The sequence below is a fragment of the Theropithecus gelada genome, chromosome 1 (assembly GCF_003255815.1).
Source record: "Theropithecus gelada isolate Dixy chromosome 1, Tgel_1.0, whole genome shotgun sequence".
Taxonomy (NCBI): Eukaryota; Metazoa; Chordata; class Mammalia; order Primates; family Cercopithecidae; genus Theropithecus; species Theropithecus gelada.
In genome coordinates this window covers 134,897,091-134,923,705 of record NC_037668.1, presented here as the reverse complement: position 1 = coordinate 134,923,705, position 26,615 = coordinate 134,897,091, and the positions used below count along the sequence as shown (strand labels likewise).

Here is a 26,615-nt window from a genome sequence, read left to right as displayed (position 1 = left end):
TTATAGCTATTGTAAATATGATAAAAAAGGAGACCAGAGAGTTTAAGTAGCTTTCCCAAGGTCACACAGCTAGTAAGTGTTAGGGGCCAAGGTTCAAACCAAGCAACCTGGTTCCAGAGTTCATGCTCTTTACCATTGAAGTCTACCCATTGGCACTAGGTAGCATTTAACTCATTTAAGTATAGCAGGAATTCCATGAGGTGGTATCCTCATTGTATAGGTGAGGAAATTGAGTTTGAGAAATAATAAATGTTTCTACGTCCAGAATTAACATTTGAGCTCATGCTTGTAAAATTCCAGAACTCTTTTTAGGATGCCATGTTTTTTACAACATGACATACAATGTAGATGAAGAATGGATGAAATTCTGTAGAGCAGAGGAAGCCACAGCAGCAGAAGCTGCAAATAATTGAATTTTGGTTTAACCATGGAAGATTTTTCTAGCGATTTTACCTATCCTAAAAACAGAATGAGGTTGCCTGAGGAGGTAGTGACTCCCAATCACGGGATTGTAACACAGGCTACATGAGATTTTGAGACAGATTTTTTAAAAAGAGGATTAGTGCATGGGCTGTGTGTTTTACTTGGAAATCGAAAATGCCTTTGGTATGTGTAATTCTGTGATAAGGACCTGTTAGAAGGTTGGGTACTTAGGATTCCACAGTGCAAAGCCTTGACTGCACAGCCATATGGGAAGTGACAATCTGTGGAACTTGAATGTGGCAGTTTAGATGAAGTTAATAATTAATGATCCATAATTTCCATTATCTATTTGATATTGTTAGAATTAGGTGCCAGTTGCAGGTGGAGACTTGATCGCTGCTGTTAGACCTCTCTTCTAATTAGCAGGCATAAGAATCTGGTTGTGAGCCTGCGATGTTGCTGAAGGCAAGGGAAACAACCTCAAAGAGAAGTGACAGAAGAAGAACAGATGTAAATGTTTTATGCCCTGATAGACCATTTCTTTGCCCCTGCCTCTGTCTGGAGACTCGGTGTCCTGAGACACATCTACTCTCTTCAAGGAGGCTGCCTGACCCTGACCAGACGCTTCATCATTTAATGTATTCATTATGTCTGAGGTCGGCTTCAATTTTTCAGGTCCTCCTCTAGCTGCCTGGGGATAAGTGCATAAAAAGCCTATCATCAAAACATCATGCCCTCAACTCCACAAGTCTTCTGGTATCCTCTTCCGAATTTCAAAAACATAGATAAAATGCAAGTCACATTTTACATCCAATGTGGGATAATTTTTTTTCTTTGCTTTACAGTATGTGCCAAATTTGATTCCTGTGACAATTCATATTGTACAAAGTGAAAGGAAGCTTTTCAGCCTGTTCTTTTTTTCTTCCTTCCATATGGCTGATTGATTCATCTCATACTACAAACTTTTTCTCTCCCTAAAATGTGATCTCTGGTGCTTTAAATGAATATATCATTGCTTAAATGGTGCAGCGTGGCACAGTGTTTCCATTTCAAAGCACAGGCTATGGAGTTGGAGGGAACTGAGATTAAAATACTGCTCTGACAACTTATTATCTATGAAACACTGAGCAAGTCACTTAACTTTTCTGGGTCTCCATTTCCTCAACTGAAAAATTGACATGAATCTGAAGCTGCAAATTTCTTCTCTCATCTAAGATTTTTCATATCCCTTAATTACATTGCTTACTGTGTATAAATTTACAACAAATATTCATTTCATGATTTCTGTGTTTCAGTCAGTATTAAGCACAGGGCAGATATCAGTGAATAGGGGCAGAGTGGTACCTGCTTTCATGGCTCAAAGTATGCTATAAAATATAAATTAAACAACCAATTACACAGTTTATAACTTAATTACAATGGTGAGTGGTGCCATGAAGGAGAAGAATGGGGACTTAAAGGTGATTAATAGGGGACATGACCTATTATAAGGGATTGGGGAAAGTTGATATGAGAAAATGATACTTACATTAACTTCATTCAGTAATGTATTTATTGTTTATTCAACAATAATTTATTAAATACTGATAATATCCCCAGCATTAGAATACGTTTTACGGATATTGTGGAGAAAAAAGGTAGGCAAAATTCTCTCAAAGAGCTTACAATCTAAAATGATATTTTTTTCCTAACTTCATTCTCAGTACCAAAATAGACTACTGGAGACTGAGGAGAATTTCTTAAAAGACAATGAAATGGAGAAGTCACTTCGAGGTGAAAGTACTCGCATTTATTTTATGGAAGAAAAGAAAAACAGGAAAGAAATTTAAAGTAAGTTGGAATAAAACTTTGGCTGAGAGAAATATGGAGAAGGAAAAATTTATGTGTAAAACTTAGTAATTTGTCTGGGGAACTTAGTTTGATGCCAGAATGAGTTCTGATGGGAATATTACTGGAGCCGTTAGTCAGCTCTCTGATTTGGTTGGGTGCTTATTCCTTTTAGAATAAATGGTCACATTGTTCACTAGCTTGCAGACTCAATGACAGTGGAAAGCAAGTTACATAATCTGTGAATTTTGTTGTCAAATTCAAATAGTACCCTGATACCTACCTATTTAGAAAATCAGAAGACTTCTTCCTCATTATGAACATTCCATCTCTTCTTCACATTGAGGGAAATTCATGCTGTAATTTGTTGGTAGTAGTTTGTTAGTATGTAAATATGACTATAGCATCCATACACACAGATGCAATAATCATCAACTTGTTTACTAATCAAGTGAGTGTCACATATGAAATGTTCAATGTATCAACAAGATTTTTGACTTTGATTAGAAATATCTCTCATGTACTTTCTCTTCTAGTCACCACTACCTTTTCTAATTTACAATAACCTCTACCCTGCAATAGCTTTTCTATTGGTCTAAATTCCATTTATTGTGGCACCCCATCCACATTAATCTTCACATTGCAGCCAGAATATCCTTTCAAAAATGTAAACTTGATCAAGCTAGTTTCTGTTTATTATCTTCTGATTTATGACAAAATTTCCCTATGACCTGGACTGATTTGACTCCTATCTACCTCTACAGCCTTATCATGGATAGAGTCTCCAATAACATTTTTAGAAAATTTATTTGATATATTTTAGTTTTTTAGAGTAGTTTCAGGTTCATAACAAAATTGAGACATTTTCCATATATCCTCTGTTCCTGCACATACATAGCTTACCCCATTATCAACATTTCCAACCAGAGTGGTGCATTTGTTACAACTGATGACCAACATTGACACATCATTATCACCTAGCACAAATATTTTCCATTAGGATTCATTCGTGGTGTTGTATATCCTATGGGTTTGCACAAATGTATCATACAGAATAGTCTCACTGCCTGAAGTAACCTCTCTACATCCCCTAAAATCCTATCAACCACTGATCTTTTTGCTATCTTCATAGTTTTGCCTTTTTCAGCATGTTGTATGGTTGGAATCATACATATGTAGCATTTTCAGATTGGCTTCTTTCATGTAGTAATATATATTTAAAGTTTCCTTCTTGTCTTTCCATAGCTAGATAGATCAATTTTTAGTCCTAACTATATGCATTGGTTGGATTAATGAAGGATGTTTGGGGTTGCTTTTAACCTTTGACAATTTTAAATAAATCTGCTATAAAGTGCAGGTTTTTGTGTGGACATACTTTTTCAACTCCTTCAAGTACATATCAAGTAGTGTGATTGCTGGATTATGTGGTAAGAATATGTTTAGTTTTTTTTTTTTTTTTTTAAATTTATTTATTATTATTATACTGTAAGTTGTAGGGTACATGTGCATAACGTGCAGGTTTGTTACATATGTATACTTGTGCCTTGTTGGTGTGCTGCACCCATCAACTCGTCATTTACATCAGGTATAACTCCCAATGCAATCCCTCCCCCCGCCCCCCTTCCCATGATAGGCCCCGGTGTGTGATGTTCCCCTTCCCGAGTCCAAGTGATCTCATTGTTCAGTTCCCACCTATGAGTGAGAACATGCGGTGTTTGGTTTTCTGTTCTTGTGATAGTTTGCTAAGAATGATGGATTCCAGCTGCATCCATGTCCCTACAAAGGACACAAACTCATCCTTTTTTATGGCTGCATAGTATTCCATGGTGTATATATGCCACATTTTCTTAATCCAATCTGTCACTGATGGACATTTGGGTTGATTCCAAGTCTTTGCTATTGTGAATAGTGCTGCAATAAACATACGTGTGCATGTGTCTTTATAGCAGCATAATTTATAATCCTTTGGGTATATACCCAGTAATGGGATGGCTGGGTCATATGGTACATCTAGTTCTAGATCCTTGAGGAATCGCCATACTGTTTTCCATAATGGTTGAACTAGTTTACAATCCCACCAACAGTGTAAAAGTGTTCCTATTTCTCCACATCCTCTCCAGCACCTGTTGTTTCCTGACTTTTGAATGATCGCCATTCTAACTGGTGTGAGATGGTATCTCATTGTGGTTTTGATTTGCATTTCTCTGATGGCCAGTGATGATGAGCATTTTTTCATGTGTTTGTTGGCTGTATGAATGTCTTCTTTTGAGAAATGTCTATTCATATCCTTTGCCCACTTTTTGATGGGGTTGTTTGTTTTTTTCTTGTAAATTTGTTGGAGTTCTTTGTAGGTTCTGGATATTAGCCCTTTGTCAGATGAGTAGATTGCAAAATTTTTCTCCCATTCTGTAGGTTGCCTGTTCACTCTGATGGTAGTTTCTTTTGCTGTGCAGAAGCTCTTTAGTTTAATGAGATCCCATTTGTCAATTTTGGCTTTTGCTGCCGTTGCTTTTGGTGTTTTAGACATGAAGTCTTTGCCCATGCCTATGTCCTGAATGGTACTACCTAGGTTTTCCTCTAGGATTTTTATGGTATTAGGTCTAACATTTAAGTCTCTAATCCATCTTGAATTAATTTTCGTATAAGGAGTAAGGAAAGTAAGATCAGAGCAGAACTGAAGGAGATAGAGACACAAAAAACCCTCCAAAAAATCAATGAATCCAGGAGTTGGTTTTTTGAAAAGATCAATAAAATTGACAGACCACTAGCAAGACTAATAAAGAAGAAAAGAGAGAAGAATCAAATCGACGCAATTAAAAATGAAAAAGGGGATATCACCACCGACCCCACAGAAATACAAACTACCATCAGAGAATACTATAAACACCTCTACGCAAATAAACTGGAAAATCTAGAAGAAATGGATAATTTCCTGGACACTTACACTCTTCCAAGACTAAACCAGGAAGAAGTTGAATCCCTGAATAGACCAATAGCAGGCTCTGAAATTGAGGCAACAATTAATAGCCTACCAACCAAAAAAAGTCCAGGACCAGATGGATTCACAGCTGAATTCTACCAGAGGTACAAGGAGGAGTTGGTACCATTCCTTCTGAATATGTTTAGTTTTATAAGAGACTGCCAAGCTGCCTTCCCAAGTGGCTGTACCATTTGCATTCTTACCAGCAATGAATGACAGTTCCTGTTGCTCCATATCCTCACTAGCATTTGGTGTTGTCAGTGTTTCTGGGTTTTGGTCATTCTAATAGATGTATGGTGGTATCTTATTCTTGTTTTAATTTGCATTTTCCTGATGACAAATGATGTGGAACATCTTTTCATATGCTTATTTGCCATCTGCATATCTGCTCTGGTGATATCTGTTAAGGTGATATCTGAGCAGAATTATATATATATTGTTTATATATATATAAAATATTTGGAGACAGAATTTTGCTCTATTGCCCAGGCTGGAGTGCATTGGTGTAATCACAGCTTACCACAGCCTTGACCTCCTGGTATCAAGCGATCTTCCTGGGCTCAGGTGATCCTCCCACCACAGCCTCCTCAGTAGCTGGGACTACAGGCACACGCCACCATACCCGGCTAATTTTTTTGATTTTTAGTAGAGACAAGGATGCACTATTTTGCTCAGGTGGGTCTCAAACTCCTGAGCTCAAGAGATTCTCCTTCCTTGGTCTCTCAAAGTCTTGGGTTACAAACATGAACTACTGCACCCAGGCTGTTAAGTCTTTTTTTTTTTTTTTTTTCAATCAGGGTTTGTTTGTCTTTTTCTCCTTCTTGTTGAGTTTTAAGCGTTCTTTTAATATTTTTGACAAGTCCTTTGTCCAATTGATGTGTCTTCTGCAATATTTTCTCCTAGTCTGTAGCTCATTTTTTGAAATTTTTTATTTTATTTTGAATGCCTCTCACAGAGCAGAAAATTTTAATTTTAATGAAGTCCAGTTTACCATTCTTACATAGATTGTGCCTTTGGCATTGTATCTACAAAGTCATCATCAAAATCAGTGACATCTACATTTTCTCCTATGTTATCTTCTTGGAGTTTATAGTTCTGCATATTATATTAAGATCTGCAATCCATTTTGAGTTTTTGAGAAGGTGATAAGATCTGTGTCTAAATACCCCCCCCTTTTTTTTTTTTGCATGTGGATGCTTAATTGTTCCATTTCCATTTGTTGAAAATACTTTTTTCTTCATTGTATTGAAAAATACTTTTTTCTCCATTGTAAAAAACAAAAAAATACTTTTTTCTCCATTATATTGCCTTTAACCCTTTGTCAAAGATTAGCTGATTATATTTATTTGAGTCCTGTCTGGGCTCTCTTTTTTATGCCATAGATCAATTAATTGATTCTCCAATATCACACTACCTTGTAACTCTGTAGGAAGTCTTGAAATCCGGTTGTATTCGTCCTCCAAATTTGTTCTCCTTCAATATTTTGTTAGCTATGGGGGGTCTTTTGCGTCTTCATCTAAACTTAAGAGGCATTTGTCAATATCCACAAAATAACTTTCTGTGAATTTTGATTGGGATTGCGTTTAATCTAGAAATAAGCTGGAAATAACTGACATGTTAATAATATTGTCTTCTATCTATAAATATGAGCTCTCTCCATTTGTTTAGTTTTTTAATTAAGGGATTTAGAGTTTTTTCATGTGCTTCTTATATGTTATTTTTTAGATACTATTATTATAAATAGTATTGTTTCCTAATTTCAAATTCTACTTTTTTATTGCTGATATACAGGGACTCGGTTGACTTTTGCATACCAACCTTACATCCTGCAACCTTACTATAATCATGTATTGATTCTAGGTTTATTTACTTTTCTTTTAAATTCCTTCAGATTTTCTACATGGATAGCCATGTCATTTGTGAACAATTTTATTTCTTGTTTCACTGTTCTTTTCTTGTTGACTCTTTGCATTATCTCAAACTTCCAATACCATATTGAAGAACAGAGTGAAATGGGACATCCTTTCCTTGTTCCTGATTTTAGTGGGAAAGCTTTGAGTTTACCACCATTAAGCATGATGTTAGCTGTATTTTTTTTTTTTAATAGATGTTCTCAACCAATTTGAGGAAGTTTTTCTCTCTTCCTAATTTACTGATACTTTTTAGTGTGAATGGCTGTTGGATTTTGTCAACTGCTTTTTTTCTGTATCTATTGATATGATCCTGTGTTTTACTTCTTCAGCCTGTTGAGGTGATAAGATTACATTAACTAATTTTTGAATGTTGAACTGGGTTTGCATATCTGGGATCAGTTTCACTTGGTTATGATATATAATTCTGTTTACATATTATTGAATTTGATTTGCTAATAATTTATAAAGATTTTTGGATCTATCTATCTGTCTATCATGAGAGATACTGGTATCTAGTTTTATTTCTTGCATGGTCTTAGTCTGGTTTTGATATTATGGAAATACTAGTCTCAAAAAATTCATTAGAAAGTATTTCCTCTGCTTCTATCTTCTGAAAGAAATGGCAGAGAATTGATATAATCTTTTTGTTAAATGGTTTCCTTGACTCTTCAAAACACATGGCTTTATCTTCCCATACATCACTCTCATATTTCCTTAAAGAACTTATAAATGTTAATGTTTTATATTCATTTATGCCATTATTATTAATATCAATATCCTGTTCCCCCATTCCCCTTTCACATAAAAAAGGCTTATAAGGTTAGAGTTTATGTCTACTTTTGCTCATCATTCTAACAAATCATTAGGTTTGAAGTAACTACTCAACTAGTCAATGAATACCTACTGAGTTGAATTGATGGATGAATGAATACATTTGATAGCAGGCCCAAAACCTGAAATGTCACTGTGAAACCTCCTACGATTAATTTCTCCTACTGATATATTTTAGAAATCTGTATTCCTTTACCTCTACTCCATAGTCAAAACTATGTCACAGCCTACTCTCACCAGCAGACTTGGAATCTGAGAAGACACGCTCTAATAACAGCATTTCATATTATGGCAGCTGATTCAATAGATTTCTTTGCAACTTCTTCACTTTCAATATATTCTCTCATTCTTTCTTTTATTTCAAGTTACCAGTGTGAAGTTCTTTTACCTTCTCTATCAATTTCCTGCTTCAATGGGATTTCATACATTGAGTTCCCAGACTTCCCTCACTTCCTCCTTCCTATGATTTGTCCAAAGATAACCTTTCTACCTGCTTTACATCATTCTCCTCTCATCTCCTCAGGGACATTACTTTATCTTTTAGTACATTTTCTTAATTGCCAAATAGTAAACACCTTTCTAATTTACCATCCTCCCTAAACATTCTGCAGCATTCAACCCTTCCCATTTCTTCCTCCTTCTTCTTAAAACCCTCTCTCTTCCTAGTTTTTATTATACGAACTCTCCTGGTTCCTCTCTTATCTGTCGCATGCATTTTGTGTCTTCTTGTATTTTTCAATCCCCTGAACATATATATAATCCCCACAAAGATATTGGACCACTTTACTTCCTTCTATGCAGTTTCTTTCTTAAAAGTGTCATCAACTTAACTATTTAAAATTGTCTTTTTTCCCTATGCTTAAAGACAAAACATCTGCTATTATGTTAAAGAAAGCTTGCAGAACCACATGCTTGAGAGGTCACCGGGCTCTGCAATGGGTATATAGCTTCTGATGCACAACAGGAGATAACGACAAGATTCCGTTTGCTATCCCTTGCAACCAGACACATTGACATGCTAGAATTTGGCAGTGATTTTCTATGGTTTTATATTTAAATGCAAGAATTCTGATTGCATATCACTTTGTGTGTGGTGCCATTTTCCGTGTATTCCTTGGCACTTTGCATGACAATAATTGGGAGGTTGGGAAATATAAGTATACCAAAAGCTGAATATAACTTACCATCAAACTTCTCACCATTCAGAATGACTTTAGTTGTTTTCATTTTCTTCTCTCTTACCTTAATCTCTTCTTACTAATTCACTGACTGACTCATTCATTCAATGCATATTTATGAATTGCCACTAAGATACAATCATGAGTAAGAACAGACAATAATCAAATAGCTCCCTGCTTAATGGTGGGACAAATAATAGTAACTAGAATTTTCTTAGGCATTGTCCCCATATGGATATAGATTGGATCACTTTAATATTTATAATATATTAATAATTTTTTGTAACTTCCTGCAATCTGCAAAGGACACCTGGGAACTTTCATAATCTCCCTCAAGTAATTGAGAGTTTTCAGGGGCTGCTTCACATGTGTTCAGGAATCAGCCTCTCAGCACTGGCTTTATCTTTATCTTATGCCTGGGCTCTTTCTCATTGATATTCTTTGTTAGATAAGCTATTTAAAAGAGATTCATCTTACTAAAAGAATGGGAAAGTCCACACCAAAATTTATGTCTCAATGTTCTCAAGGCCTCCAAAAGCTTAAGGTGCCAAAATGTTTTTATATTCACTTCAGACTCCTCATGTCAGTGTCATACTTTATTCTATGAAAATATGTCTTAAATTTCTTATGTAGATAACTCTACTTTCTGTCTACAGCAACTCCTCTCCTTAGGTAATTGGGTGGATGGACAGACAGTATGCTGTCTGTGATTGTCAGTTTTGTGCATCAGCTAGGCTATGAGTCTCTGGTACTCATAGCCTAGCTGATGCACAAAACTGACAATCACAGACAATTCAGTGTATGGTGCTCAGCTGCTGTTCAAGCAGCAATCCAGAAGTTACTGTCAATGTATTTGAATGTATATTTTAGATTTAAATCAGTAGACTGAATAAATCATATTACTCTCCATAATGTGGGTTGGCCTCATCCAATCAGATGAAGACCTTAAGATAAAAGATTGAGGACTGAGGTCCTCAGAAGAGGAAAGCATTCTGCCTCCAAACTGCCTTCAACTTAAGCCTGCAGCATTGACTCCTGCTGGAATTCCCAGCCTGCCAGGCTTCCCTGCATATTTTGAACTTACCAGCCTCTAAAATTATGTGCACTATTTTTTTTAAATAAATCTTTTTCTCTTGCTCACTTTCTTCTCTCATATTCTTCTGTCTCCATCCTATTCCTGTTTCTGTGGGGAACCTAATAAATACACAGTCTTCTCTGTTAGCTCACTCCCATGGTCAATTCATACAATTTCTCCCTTCCTGCTTAATTTAAAATCCAAAATCTTCACATAAATACATTCTTATGTGATTTTTACACAGATTGCCAAATGTAATAGACTGAAAAATTGTTCCTCAAAGATGTCCAAGCCCTGACTGTCAGGTGAATATATTATTTTACATGGCAAAAAGGACTTTGCATGTGCAGTTAGGTTCTTGAAATGGGTAAATTATCCTGGATTATCTAGGTGGTTCCAATGTAAACACAGTGTCCTTATAAAAGGGAGGTAGGAGTTTGAAAGTATGAAGAATGTGATGTGACAACAGAAGCAGAGATTGGAGTGACATGGCTGTGAGCCAAGGAATGTGGGCAGCCTTGAGAAGCTGGGAGAGACAAGGAAAAGATTCTGTCTAGAGCCTCCAGAAGGAACCGTGCTGTCAACACTTTGATTTTAGCCCTGCAAGACTCATTTCAGACTTTGACTACTAGAATTCTAAGAGAATAAATTTGTGTTGTTTAGAGTTACTAAATTTGTGTTAATTTGTTACAGTACAACAAAAAAAACTAATACATCAAACATGCCTGAAGTTCAGCCCTGCATGTAGCCTGTGCTCAAACTGAGATTCCTACTACACAAAAATGAGCAATTAAAATACAGTGTGATAGACTCCCACTTCTAGCCAACTGGTACCAGACTTGCCTTCCTGCCATAAATAACTGGAAAATGGACCAGATATATTAAACAGCTCTTTTCAGGCATTGGACAGCTGGCATCTCAGCAATGTGATCCTTTGGAGAAGGGAAACAAATGAGGTGAGTCTTATGTTTGTTCCAGCTTTCTTTTGTAGGCATTTTCTGTACTGTGGTAGAGAAAGGGGAATCTAAGCAACGTATAGTAGACTCTCTGACTTGAAGAGACAGAGATTAGAGTTTGAGTAATCTGAGGTGGTTGAAATCTGGAATCTACATAGAAAAAGAGTCCTAGAAATATGTGTATAGGCCTTTGAGTTTTTAGCTGACTACTAAACTACATATGTATAGAGTAAAACTCAATGCTGTAGAACAAAGACAAACTTGAAGTTGTAAGCTGAGCAATTCGCAGAGCTCATGTATTTCTGTGAGACATTTGAGTCCCAATCATGCAAAGCGGAGGGTGAACCACAGAGCACTCAGTAGACACCCCAGAATGGTGGTAGGGCTAAAGCAGACTTAGAGAAAAATCTACTCTAGTCCCACCCTAAAAAAGCTTATGAAGGGGTCTCTAAATAATTAAGCCAACCTGCAAGTTATATAAGTGTCTGTTAGAACAAAGCCCAACATTATTTTTAAAAAATTAATGAACACCTTCATTATCACTCATTCTGTATCTTACATCTTCAGAATGTATTTATCTTACAATATATAAACACCTTGACCAATATCTCCCCATTTCTCCCAACTCCCTTCCCCCGCACCAGCCTTTGGCAACCACCATTCTACTCTCTGCTTCTGTGATTCTGAGTTTGTTTGATTCCACATATAAGTGAGATTGTGCAGTATTTCTCTTTCTGTGTCTGGCTTATTTCACTTAGCATAAGATCCTCCAGGTCACAAATGTAAGGATTTCCTTCTTTTTTATGGCTGGATAATATTCCATTGTTTGTATATGTGTATATTTATTTATTTATACATACATAAATACATACTATATTTTCTTTATCTATTCATCCATTAATGGAAACTTAGATTGTTTCAATATCTTGGCTTCTGTGAATAATACTACAATGAACTTGAACGTGAATTTATCTTTTCAAGATACTGATTTCATTTCCTTTGGATGTATACCTATAAATAGAATTGCTAGATCATATAGTAGTTCTGTTTTTAAAGTTTTGCGGAAACTTCACACTGTTTTCTATAATTCTTCTACTAGTTTACATTTCCACCAACAGTGTACAAGATTTACCTTTACTCTACATTTTCATTAACACTTGTTATCTCTTATCTTTTTGATAATAATCTTCCTAACGGATGTGAGGTGATAGCTCATTGGGGTTTTGATTTGCATTTTCCTAATGGTTAGTGATACTGAGCACTTTTTCATGGACATGCTCAACATTTTTATGTCTTCCTTGAAAAAGAAGTTTGTTCAGGTTCTTTGCCTATTTTTAAGAATAGTTTTTTTTTTTTTTTCCCCAATTGTGTGAATTCCTCATTTAACCCTTATCAAATACACAATTTTGAATATTTTAGTTCATTTCATAGGTTGCCTTTTCTTTTTTTGAATTTTATTCTTTGCTATACAGGCTCATTTTAGTTTGATATATTTCCATTTGTTTATTTTTACTTTTGTTATCATATATTAAAAAATCAATGCATTAAAAATTCAAGGAGCTTTCTATTTCTGTTTTCTTCTAGAAGTTTTATGATTTTGAATCTTACATTTAAGTCCTTAATCCATTTGGAGCTAATTTTTATATATGGTGTAAGACAAGGCTCCAATTTCATTCTTTTTCATGTTAATATCCAATTTTCCCAATAACATTTATTAAAGAGACTATCTTCCCATTGTAATCTTGGCATTCATGTCAAAGATTAGTTGAACAAGTATGTGTGGGTATATGTTTGGATTCTTTGCTCTGCTCCATTGGTTTATGTATCTGTTTTTATGTCAGTACTATGTTGTTTTGATTACTATAGCTTTGTAATATAGTTTGAAATCAAGGAGTGTGATGCCTTCAGCTTTGTTCTTGCTCATGTTTGCTTTGGCTATTCACAGTATTTTGTGGTTCCATATACATTTTAAGATTGTTTTCTATTTCTATGAAAAATGTCATTGGAATTTTTATAGAGATTTCATTGAATCTATAGATCTCTTTGGGTAATATATACATTTTAACAAAATTATTCTTCCAATCCATGAATGGAAGATATATTTTCATTTATTTGTCTTTAATTTCTTTCCTCAATGTCTTTTCAGTGTATGGATCTTTCATCTCTTTGTTTAAATTTATTTCTAAGTATTTTATTCTTTTTGATATTATTGAATTGTTTTTTTTTTTTTTTTTTTTTTTTTTTAGACAGAGTCTCCCTCTGTCTCCTAGGTTGGAGTGCAGTGGTGTGATCTTGGCTCACTGAAAGCTCCACCTCCTGGATTCATGCCATTTTCCTGCCTCAGCCTCCCGAGTAGGTGTAGCTGAGACTACAGGTGCCTGCCACCACACCCGACTATTTTTTTGTATATTTAGTGGAGATGGGGTTTCACTGTGTAAGCCAGGATGGTCTTGATCGCCTCTGACCTCATGATCTGCCTGCCTCGGCCTCCCAGAGTGCTGGGATTACAGGTGTGAGCCACCACGCCCAGCCAGAATAGCTTTCTTAATTTCTTTTTTGAATACATATTTTTTGGTGTATAGAAACCCAGGTAATTTTTGTGTGTTGATTTTGTATCCTGAAAAATTTCCAAACTACTTCATTCATTCTAAAATATTTTTGGTGAAGTTTTTAGGGTTTTCTCTATATAAGATTTTGTCATCTGTAGAGACAATTTTACTTGTTCCCTTCCAATTTGAATACCTCTCATTTATTTTTCTTGCCTAATTGCTCTGGCCAAGACTTCTAGTACTATTTTAAATAGAAGTGGCAAAAGTAAGAATCCTTTTCTACTTTCTGATGTTATAGTAAAAGTTTTTAACTTTTCAACATTGAGTGTAAGTTAGCTAGCTATAGGTTTGTTAAATATGGCCTTTATTGTGTTGAGGTATATTTCTTCTACATTTAATTTGTTCTGAGGTTTTATTATGAAAGAATGTTGAATTTTGTCAAATGCTTTTTCTGTGTCTATTAACATAATAAGTTATATTATCCATTTTGTTAATGTGGTGTATCACAGTTATTAATTTGCACATGTTGAATTATTTTTGCATCCTAAGGATGAATCTTTATCATGATGTATGATCCTTTTAATGTGAATTGTATTTGGTTTGCTAGTAATTTTTGTTGAGGATTTTTGCATCTATGTTCATCAGATATATTGACCTGTAATTTTCTTTTCTTAGTGTCTTTATCTGAATTCAATATGAGGGTAATTCTGGACTCCTAAAATTAGTTTGGCAGTGTTCTATTCTCTTCAACTTTTTGGAAAGGTTTGAAGGATTGGCATTAATTCTTTAAATGCTTGCTAGAATTCACCAATGAAGTCATCTAGTCCTGAGCTTTGTTGTTGTTGTTGGGAGGCTTTTGATTACTGATTCAATAATTCTATTTGTTATTGGTCTGTTCAGATTTTTATTTTCCTTATGATCCAATCTTGGTAGACTGTATGTCTCCAGGAATTTACTATTTTTCTCTAGGTTATCCAATTTGTTGATGTATAATTATTATAATTGTTCATAATAATCTCTTGTGATCCTTTGTATTTCTGTGATATTAATTGTAATGGTTTACCTTACATTTATTATTTTATTTGAGTTCCCTCTTTCTTCTTGGCTAGCATAGCTGAATGCTTGCCAATTTTGTTGATATTTTCAACCAGATTTTTAGGTTCATTGACTTTTTCTATTGTTTTTCTAGTCTATTATTTTATCTATGTTTACTCTTATTTTTATTATTTCCTCCCTTCTGCTGCCCTTGCAATATTTACTTTTCTTTTTCTAGTTCCTTGAGGTGTGAAGTTGAGTTATTTGAAGTAGTTTTTTTCTTAATGTAGGCTTTTATGGCTAGAAACTTCCATGTCAGAACTCCTTTAGTTGCATTCCCTAAGTTTTGGTATATTGTAATTTCCACTTGTTTCTCAAGATACTTCTTTTAATTTCTTTCTAAATTTTTTTTCAGCCAGGTGTGGTGGCTCACACCTGTAATTCCAGCACTTTGGGAGGCCGAGGTGGGCAGATCACAAAGTCAGAAGTTTGAGACCAGCCTGACCAATATGCTGAAACCCTATCTCTACTAAAAATACAAAAAAAAAAAAAAAAATAGCCAGGCATGGTGGCACACATCTGTAATCCCAGCTGCTCAGGAAGCTGAGGCAGCAGAATTGCTTGAACCCGAGAGGTGTAAGTTGCGGTGAGCAGAGATCGAGCCACTGCACTCCAGCCTGGACGACAGAGGGATAATCTATCTAAAAATAATAATAATAATAAAATATATGCTTTTTTCTTTGATCCAATGATCTTTCAGGAGTGTGTTGTTTTTGATTCTCACATACTAGTGTATTTTCCAAAATTTCTCCTGTTACTGATTTCTAAATTTTACCAACATGATTAGTAAAGATATTTGAGATGACTGTTAAATTTGTGAAGACTTGTTTTGTGGTCTAACATATGATCTATCCTGAAGAATGTTTTTTGTATGCTTTAAAAGAATGTGTATTTCACTGCTATTGGATGGGATGTTCTCTCTCTCTATATATATACACATATCAGTTAGATCCATTTGACCTATACTGTTATTCAAGTCCACTATTTATTGATTTTCTGTCTGGGTGATATCTCTGGTGTTGAAATTGGAGTATTAAAGTCATTTACTGTTATTGTATTACTGTCTAGTTCTCCTGTTAATTCTGTTAATATTTGCTTTACATATTTAGGTGATATGATGTTAATTAAAGAACACAATAATTATAAATATAAATGTACCCAACCTTGGAAGTCCAACATTCTTTATATTAAAAAAAATTAAACAATTTAAAAACAAAATTTACATTATCCAGAATTTGATTTAAAAACAAGAGAAAAAGCAGAAAAATGTGTCCCATTACAAGGAGAAAAATCTGTCAATGGAAACATCCAGAAATGGCAAATGACAGAGTTATCAGACAATGACTTTAAGATAGTGATTAAAAATGTATGAAAAGATTTAAAGGAAAACATAAACATAATTAAGCTACAAAGTGAAAATCTGAAGCATAGTGAAATGATTAAGAGTTGTAAATGCAAATGAAGTGAAAATTTTAATGAATTGTGTTAATAGTAGATTAGAAACTGTGGAGGAAGTAATTAATAATCTTGATATGGCTTGGATATGTGTCTCCGCCCAAATCTCACGTCAAATTGTAATCCTCAGTGTTGGAGGAGGGGCCTGATGGGAGGTGACTGCATCATGGGGATGAATTTCCCCCTTGCTTTTCTCATGATAGTGAGTGAGTTCTTATGAGATCTGGTTGTTTAAAGTGTGTAGCACCTCCTCCTTCTCTCTCTTTCTTCTGCTCTGGCCATGTAAAACATGCCTAATTTCCCTTCTGTTATGACTGACAGTTTCCTGAGGCCTCCCCAGGCATTCTTCCTGTATAGCTGGTAGAACTGTGAGCAAATTAAAACCCCCTTTTAAAATATAAATTATTTAGTTTCAGGTATTTCTTTATAGCACAGTGAGAACAGACTAACACAAATCTTAAAGATATATTAATAGAAATTACTTGAATTGGAACACATAGAAAAAGAAACCGAACTGTCATAAAAGGTCTCATTGATATGTGGGATGAATATCAAGTAGTCTAATATACATGGAAGAAAAACTAGCAAAACTGAAAGAGATATAGACAAATTGACAATTATGCCTATAAATTTCTAGAATCTTCTCTCAGTAACTGGTAAAGAAAAACAAATGTCAACAAACATCAACCAACTAGACTAGGTAGGTCAAAGTGCCCACAGGTCAAGTAGAAATTATGTGAAGATTTAGAAAATGTTTCTAATTGAGTGACAATGGAAAACATAACATATTAAAATTTAGGTGTACATGAAGATAAATTTATACTCTTACATGCATATTTTAGAAAAAAAAGTGTCTGAAATAAATTCTAAGCTTCTTTCTTGAATGCTACCAAAAAATTATACTCAAGGAAAGTAGAAAATAATAATAAAAACAATAAAGATAAATAAGTACAATAAAATAATTAGATGATAATAAGTACAAGGTATTAATAAGGCAGAAAGCAATAAAAGGAGAAATCAAAATGCAGTAGAAAAAATTAAATAAAAATATTTTTCCTTGAAATTATCAAAAAATTGCAATCAAGCTACATTAAACAGGAAAAAACAGACACAAGTTACCAATTTCAAAAATGACAGAAGTATTGCTGCATATTCTGCAGGCATTAAAAGGAGGAATGTTATAATATGATATGGATAAATGACAAGAGATTGATTACTTTAGATAGGATAGATACATTTCTAAAATGGTACAAATTAGAAAAATTGAATCAATAAGAAGGAAAATTTTAATAGCCATACATCTGTGAAAGAAATTAAATCTATAATTAAAAACTTTTCCATGAAGAAAAATACAATACAGAATAGCTTTGCTTGTGAACTCTAGACAATCTTTTTAAAAAAGAAATACTAGCTATTGTTTGAAAATTAACAAATACTGAAAGGATAATTAATTCCAAACTCATTTTATGGTACTGGCATTACAGAATGCATGTAAAATTACACATGAATATACTTTATGAATACAAATGCAAAATCCTTAACAAAATATTATCATAATTAGATCCAGCAATAAACACAAAGTATAATACATCATGAGTAAATAAAATTTATCTCTGGAATGCAAAGTTGGTTTATCATTTGAGTATCAATCAATGTATTTTGTCATATTAATACAACAAAAGAGATAAACTATACAATAATTTCAATATGTGAAGAAAACTAATTTAACAAAACTCAACATTAAATAATTTAAAAAGCTATTAAGAGGATGGGAACAAATAGAAACTTATTCAAACTAAAAAAGAGTATATACAAAACCTTCATCTGACATTGTATTTAATAGTTCTAAGGTTGGGAAAAAAGATTAAAATTTCTCTCACGTTCCTCTTCCACATTTTAATGGAAGTTCAAGCCAGTGTAATAAGAAAAGTAAGAGAAATAAAAGACGTATACATTGGAAATAAATAGGTAAATGTGTCTTTGTTTGTTAATGATATGATTACGCATATAGAAGATCCTAAAAAACTATAAAAAAGCAAGTAGGACTAAAAAGTGAATTTAGCAAGATCACAAGATACTAAATCAACATAGAAAAAGCTATTATATTTCTCTATATTAGCAATAAATGATTAAAAAATACAATTGCCATCTACAAGGCCAGTATAACCCTGACACCAAAGCCAGACAAGGACACAATTTAAAAAAAGAAACTACAGGCCAATATCAGTGATGAATATAGACACAAAAATTCTCAATAAAATACTAACAAACGGATTCCAACAACACATCAAAAAATGATACACTATGATCAAGTGGGATCTATAGATCAGTTAGACCCATAGATCAATTTACATCATACATCAATAGAATGAGAGACAAACATCATAAAATTTTCTCAATATGTGAAGAAAAAGTTTTTGATAAAATTCAACATCTCTTCATGATAAAAAATTCTAAATGAATTAGGCATAGAAGGAAAATATCTTAACATAATAAAGACCACATATAACACATCCTGTTCAGCTAACATCCTACTGAACAGAAAGTTTTCAGGTTTTCCTCCAACTGGGAAAAAAAAAACAAAAACAAAAAACAAAAAACAAAAACCAAAAAAAAAACAAGGACCCCCACTCTCACCAATCCTTTTCAACATAGTACTGGAATTCCTAGCTAGATAAATTTGGCAAAGAAAAAATAAAACACATCCGAATTCGGAAGGAGGAAATTATATTTTCCCTGAAGACAACATGATAGTATGTGTAGCAAAACCTGAAGACTCTACCAAAAAACTCTTAGAACTGATACATGAATTCAGTAAAGTTGTAGTGCACAAAATTAATATACAAAATCAGTAGTGTTTTTAATACATTAACAACAAACTAGCTGAAAAAGAATCAAGAAGGCAATCACATTCATAGCAGCTATAAAAGTATAGTACCTAGTAATAAATTTAATCAAGGAGGTAAAAGAAGTTTATGAGGAAAACTACAAAACACTGATGAAAGAAATTGAAGAGGCTGGGCGTGGTGGTTCACACCTGTAATCCCAGCACTTTGGGATTACTTGAGGTCAGGAGTTCAAGACCAGCCTGACCAACATGGTAAAACCCTGTCTCTACTAAAATTAAAAATAATAATAATAATAATAATAATAATAATTAGCCTGGCGTGATGGCAGGTGCCTATAATCCCAGCTACTCTGGAGGCTAAGGCAGGAGAATTGTTTGAACTTGAGAGGCAGAGATTGCAGTGAACTGAAATCACACCACTGCACTCCAGTCTGGGTGACAGATGGAGACTCTGTCTCAAAAAAAAAAAAAAAAAAAAGAAAGAAATTGAAGAGGGAACTAACAAATGGAAAGACATCCCATGTTCATGAATTGAAATAATTAATATTGTTAAAATGACAATACTACTTAAAGCAATCTACATATTCAATGCAATCCTTATCAAAATACCAATAACATTCTTTATGAAAACAGAAAAGAATCCCAAAATTTATACAGAACAACAAAATACTCCAAATAACCAAAGAAATCCTGAGCAAAAAGAACAGAGCTGCAGGTATCATACTATCTGACCTCAAAATGTACTACAAAGCTGTAATAACCCAAGCAGCATGGTATTGTCATAACAACAGATGCATAGAACAGTGGAACAAAATAGAGAATCCAGAAATGAATCCACATATTTACAGTCAACTTATTTTTTTATGAAGGTTATAAGAACATTCCTTGGGGAAGAACAATCTCTCCAATAAATGGTGCTGGGAAAACTGGATATTCATATGCAGAAGAATGAAACTAGACACCCACCTCTCACCATATACAGAAATCAACTCAAAATGCATCAAAGACCTAAATGTAATACTTGAAACAATAGAAATACTAAAATTAAAAAAGGGAAATAGTTCAGAACATTGGTATGGGAAAAGATTTTATAAATAAGACCTCAAAAGCTCAGGCAACAAAAGCCAAAAATAAATAAAAATGATTATGTCTAACTGAAATGGTCTGTGCAGCAAAGAAAACAATAAACAGTTCAAGACAACCTGCAAAATGGGATAAAATATTTACAAACTACTCATCTAACAAAGGATTAATACGCAGAATATACAAGGAACTGACACAACTCAACAGCAAAAAGTAAACAACTTTACTTAAAAATGGCCATATAATCTGAATAGACATTTCTCAAAAGAAGACATATAAATGAACAATAAATACAAGAAAAAGTTTTTAGCATTACTAACCAACAGCAAAATGCAAATCGAAACTATAATGAGGTATTGTCTTACCCCAGTTAGGATAGCTATTATCAAGAGACAAAAATAAAAAATGTTGAGGAGGATGTGGAGAAAAGGGAACTCTTATACACTGTTGGTTGGAATGTAAACCAGTATTGCCACTACGAAGAACAGCATGGAAGTTCCTCAAAAAAAACTGCAAATGTAACTACCATGTGATCTAGAAATCCTACCACTGCAACTTTATCCAAAGGAAAGGAAATCATTACATTGAAGAGACATCTGCACCCCCATGTTTATTGCAGCACTTTTCGCTATAGCCAAGATATGCAATTAACCTGGGTGTCCAAAAACAGATGAATGGGTGAAGAAAATTTTGTATATGTACACATGGAATACTATCCAGCCATAAAAAAAGAATAAAATCTTATCATTTATGGCAATGTGGATGAAACTGGAGGACATATGTTAAATAAAATATGCCAGCAACATAAAGTTAAACACTGCATGTTCTCACTCATATGTGGAAGCTAAAAAAGGTTGATCTCATAGAAGTAAAAAGTAGAACAGAAGATACTAGAGGCTTGGAAGGGTGGGGGAAGAGAGGGATAAAAAGAGATTTGTTAAAAGATACAAAATTATAGCTAGGTAGGAGGAATACATTCTGATGTTCTATACCACTGTAGGATGTCTATAGTTAACAATAATACATAATTTCAAATAGCTAAGAGGATAGTGAACATTCCCAACACAAAGAAACGATAATTATTTGAGATGATGAATATGATAATTATTTTGATCTAATCACTACACATTATATGTATTGAAATATCACTATATACACCATGAGTATGTACAATTATTTCTGTCAATTAAAAAAGAGAAATAAGTATATAAGAAAAAGCAAAAGATTAAATTAAATTAAAAAGTACTATGTGAATGTGTTGTCAAAATGACATAAACATGTAACATCTATTAATATATATAATTAAATATAAATAAGAACTATATACTAGAAATGACATAAAATTCTTGAAAGAAATTAAATATCTAAATTAATGAAGAGATATGCTATGTTTGCTTAAAATGCATGGCTCATATTTTAATGTAAGTTATGATTCAGTAAATTTGCTTAAAAATATATATATATATATAGTGTGTGATAAATGTTATACTGAGGGTAAGGATTCCTAATTCAATTTTGTGTGTAGGCAGTGTGTTCCAGAAATTCTCCCCAAATTTGCCAGCTGTAGGAAGAGAAGGATTTAGATAAAGGGAGGAGCATGTTTCTGATAGTCGTTTAGGAACCACCAAGTTGTTCAGTAAACTTGGGATATAGTTTGTGAGGCCTGAATTCTAAGAGATGATACTGGGAAGGATCAGAACATGAAAAGCCTCATAGTATGACCTTGAGATTAAATACCTTTTAAAATTTTGTACCATAGGTGGCTCTCTGGCTTCATCCTTGTCGTCACGCTGCTTGTAAGCAACACTTTGGGGTTGGAGACTTTCCTTGTGAATTCTTCATTGTTTTCAGTATGCAGAGTTAGATTAAAATGTTGATGCTCTGAGGGGAAGAGACAGATCTGAATGGTTTCCCACTTGAATCTTCCAAGATACTCCTAAATAGGGTAGTAGTGTCCCTCCCAGCAGGAATAGAGAAACTAGAAATCTAGGAGGTCCGGGAGGAAAAATAACTTCTGAAAACCTTTCCGAAGGTAGTAGAAACTGTTTGGCTAAATTTGTGGTTCAGATTCTTCTGTTTGGAGTGTGCCTTTGACTGAAGTGCTAAGAGGAACCACGGTGGGGATGTTGGTTATGAGCAGTGTTGTACTTATTCCCATTTGCAGAGATATGTTTATCTGTGGGTTTTCATCTATATTAATCACTTAGCTCCCAGTTTAGGAAGAATGACAGAAACCATCTCATAGGAATCTTTCCCAGGATTTGGCTTTAGTGAATGAGGCGCAGCAGACCTGGGGAAAAAGGGGGAGGGGGGGATTTTGAAGATCATCTCATTAAGCATAATCTTTCTTCTTTTTCTACATAATGTTCTCAGCACCTTTAATCATTGCTCATTATGTTAATCATCATTCCATTACCCCAGTTTGCCAATGCTCTTTAGAAATTTTCTGTGCCTTTGTTTGTTAGTTAAGTAAATAGTACCTGGTTCTGAGGGGACCACCATTATCACTGATTAGAGTGTCCTGTTCAAGGCAGGGTAGGACAAGTTTCACTGTTGACATGAATCTACCATAGCCCCCTAAGTTTCCAATAATTGTTGTTTTTCCCCTCTACCATTCAAAACAAACTTCATTCCACATACCAGTTCATGGAATAAAATAGATTTGAGAGAATAGAAATATGCACTGTTACCATTTATAATGGAAATGTAGGAGATTTAATTAAATGATCAAATGTTAAAATAGTTTTAGTAGTACATGCACTTATCTAAACTATGTTGCTAAAAATTAAAATTAAAAAGTTTTCATGATGGATTTGATTTTTCATGTTTACTTAGTTCAATAAAAACAAACAGAAGCCAAAATAGTTTTCACCACCATGTGAGACAATAGAGAAGTATAAGTAGATATGGCAGGATAAAACACCATCATGAGGTTGTCACTCAGCTGGAAACAAATTGAACATTACTTTCTTTTGCTTCTTTTGTTATTGTCAAAAAGTAAAAGCCTATCTTTTTTATGCAGATTAAGAAAACATTTAGGTTAGGAAGCCTGGCACTTATTTCTTCTGTTGAATTGCAGTAGTATAAAAAGTTGTACTCTTGACTTAAAGATACATTTGCCTTTTTTCCTAGAAAATAATAACAAAAAGAAAATTATTAAGCTGAGAATAGTGCTCCTGAAATTACTGTGTTCTTTAATCCAAAAAATGTGAGACATCAGATCATAATAATCAGTGATGAGTAAACCCACTGTAGATTATTTGATATCCTGTGTTATTTTACTTCTTTGATAAGTAAGCTTCTAGCAACAATCTTCATATGTGAATTTCCTTTGAAGGATGCCTCTATTAATCCAATAAGGTTTTGAATAAAGCCCCATTATCAGGGGCCATGTTACCGAGGCCAGCCTGCCCTGTTGGAAGACCCTCTTAGAACCAGAAAATGAGGTCAATCTCACACTGGAGAGTCAGACAAGCTAATGGTCAGGAAGCACCTGAAGAATAAAAATTACTTAACTGACACTGGTCAAGATGAAATTTGTCTTCAATCTCAAGTTGGAGATAAGCACATCTCCAAAAGCCCAATAAGGGGCAAATTAATCAGCCTTTAGCTAGGCATTGTGGTAGCAGGTATTATTTTGGGAAAAAAAAGTCGGGTAAATTGTCACTCAAATTCTAAAAACAGTTTAAAATGTCAATCCTTAATGTGCCATAAAACATTGGAGGTTTTTGCTCTGGTAGACATAGATGAGAGTCTGCAAATCCAGTTAATTATGGTTTAAGTTATATGAAGGACATGCATAAACCTTTATATGACCCATCAAAGGCTTTCTGATTTTAGTAAAACAACTTCTTGACCACACTCTGCAGTGATGGTGAGAAAAATTTTGAAAGTAGCACCCCAAATTTCAAGCATTTTCCAAACTTTTGTGGCTCAAAGTCACATGGGTACTATCTGGCTATTGGTCACTGCTATCTCTCGTCCCTGCTCCCCCTCCATAATGTCAGAACACTTGTTCAGTTTGGAGACTAATCAGTCAGACATGTGGGTCTGAAAGTATGCCCTACTGACCACAGTAAGTTCATTCCAAGATTGAGTGAAGATATTGAAGTCACAGTTATTGAAGATAGGGGTTGGGTGATTCACTAGATCACATCAGATTTCCACTGTATATTTAGATCAGAGCAAGATCCTCCTTGGAGAATTCCATCGAGCCATTGCTTTGGGTTTAGATGGCTTTGTCCAACTGCTTAGCTTCCTCTGAGCTGAGCTTGGGGGTTCTGGAATTCTCTTGCAGTTACCATTCTGTGGATTTCTAACACACACACACACACACACACACACACAAATCATTAGCTTAATCTTGCATGTTCTGAACAGATTTCAGGAGATTTTCTTTCATGGTAAAGTTTTTTTTTTTTTTTCCCCTTCCAAGAAGGTGGTTCTTTCATTGGTTTAATTCAGATACAGTTCAGATTCTTGCAGAGACATAACAGAGGCTCATTTTGCTTATTCCATGGAATCATTTGTTTGCCCAGCTCTCCGATATATGTTTGTATTCATCTGTAATTCTTTTAGTTTTTACAAGGCCATTCTTTATTGCAGAAATATCCTGGATGATTCTAGAATGTTGCTTTTTGGAAAGATTCTAACTCCATCAGGAGGTGGTTATTTTCTGACCAGAGAATCCCTGTTCCTATTTTTAATTTGTTGCAGCTGTGCCTCCCTCTCTTTGCTTCCCTCTGGGGCTTTTTGCAATTTCTCTGCATATTCTTTGACCTTTGCTTCTTTGACATAGCTAGATCTTTTCAATAGCAAGTTTCTTCCTCCTGTAGAACTAAAAATATTATCTTCCTTTTAAAGTGGAGGAAGAGCTTCACACTTCTTGTGTCCTGGTATATGAGTTCTGATGGTGCCGGTGGGCTGGTTCCTGGGTTTACCAGGCCCCAGGTCTTTGGGCCACAGTCACAAACCTGCATTAGTTTTCCAAAGAGGCTGTTTCACACTGGTTCGTTTTGATGTTGTTGTGAACTTTAATTCCTGAGAGTATTTTTATGAATTGCAGTTTTGTCAATTTCCTTTCAGATCTATATTTGGGTATTTTATTAGAAAGTCTGAATAAAAGATTTGAAAATGCCACTTGTTAGATTTTAGCTTGATTTTAGAGATAACTTGGAGTCTTGATTTTGTACTTAATGTATGAGCTGCCCATCTCCCTAGCTTTATGTCATTCACAGATTTTATGAGCTTAATTTTTTGTATTCTTTTAAAAATATTTATTGTGTGCCATGCATGAACTAAAATGTTTTGTCAAACACAGTACAAAGGCTCATAAGATAAAATTCTTCTCTTTGACTTCATTACAGGCTGGTGGAAATTAGGTTAAGTAACCAAATCATTGTAATGTTGTGTGATATAAACCATAATGATGATTGTTTTAGAACTGCAGAAATTAGAGATGACTCCCTTCTTTGGACAAAATCTCGATCTTGACTGGACATGGTGGCTCACGCCTGTAATCCCAGCATTTTGGGAGGCTGAGACGTGTGGATCACAAGGTCAGGAGATCAAGACCATCCTGGCTAACACGGTGAAACCCCGTCTCCAGTGAAAAGAAAGAAAAAGAAAAAAGTTAGCCGGGAGTGGTGGCAGGCGCCTTCAGTCCCAGTTACTCTGGAGAGTGAGGCAGGAGAATGGCGTGCACCCGGGAGGCGGAGCTTGCAGTGAGCCGAGATCGCGCCACTGTACTCCAGCCTGGGCGAGAGAGCGAGACTACTTCTCAAACAACAACAACAACAACAACAACAACAACAACAACAACAACACCTCATTCTTATTCTTTGTAGAAAGAAAAACTTGAAGTTTTAGGCTACTAAGAGAAAGAAGCCAATTAAAAAGGTTAGTGTATTGTATGCTCATTCTCGATCTATAAGACAATGTTAACAACTTAAGGTATCAGCCATTGATTTTCAGCCCCATGCCAGAGTTATATCCGAGCAATTCCAGATTCCTTGCTGGCAGAGTAGAGAAGGTACTTGAAGGTAGAGAAGTGACACAGAGGTATTTTATCACAATCACAGTCAAGCTCTGCGCATGACTGGATGACTTCTGGATAGGTAGAAATATGCCCTTATTTTTTCACTTCTGAAACATAAATAGTGCACCTTAATGCAAGCTCATCACATCTTTATAACAGCAACTGAGTGAGCTTTACCCAGGAGTTCCTTCACTGTTTAATAAAAGAGAATTCTTACAATTGTTCAAATGTTATCTGCAATATGTATAATCTGTTTTGCAGACATACACAGTAACTCTCTTAATAATAATAATCACACTTCCTTAATTTCATTTTTTTCTTGAAAGAGAAAAAATTATTAATTGCATAGTGAGTGATAAGGTGCT

The 26,615-nt window shown here is 34.5% G+C and overlaps 1 long non-coding RNA gene across 1 annotated transcript; it reads right to left on the bottom strand.

The window, feature by feature from the left end:
- Positions 1-2,532: 2,532 nt before the first annotated feature.
- On the bottom strand, positions 2,533-24,480 carry LOC112604448. Its single transcript, XR_003118132.1, has 3 exons — positions 24,360-24,480; positions 21,951-22,503; positions 2,533-2,607 (listed from the first exon to the last, which is right to left on the bottom strand). It is a non-coding gene; the product is annotated as an uncharacterized LOC112604448 (long non-coding RNA).
- Between the last annotated feature and the right edge of the window lie 2,135 nt (positions 24,481-26,615).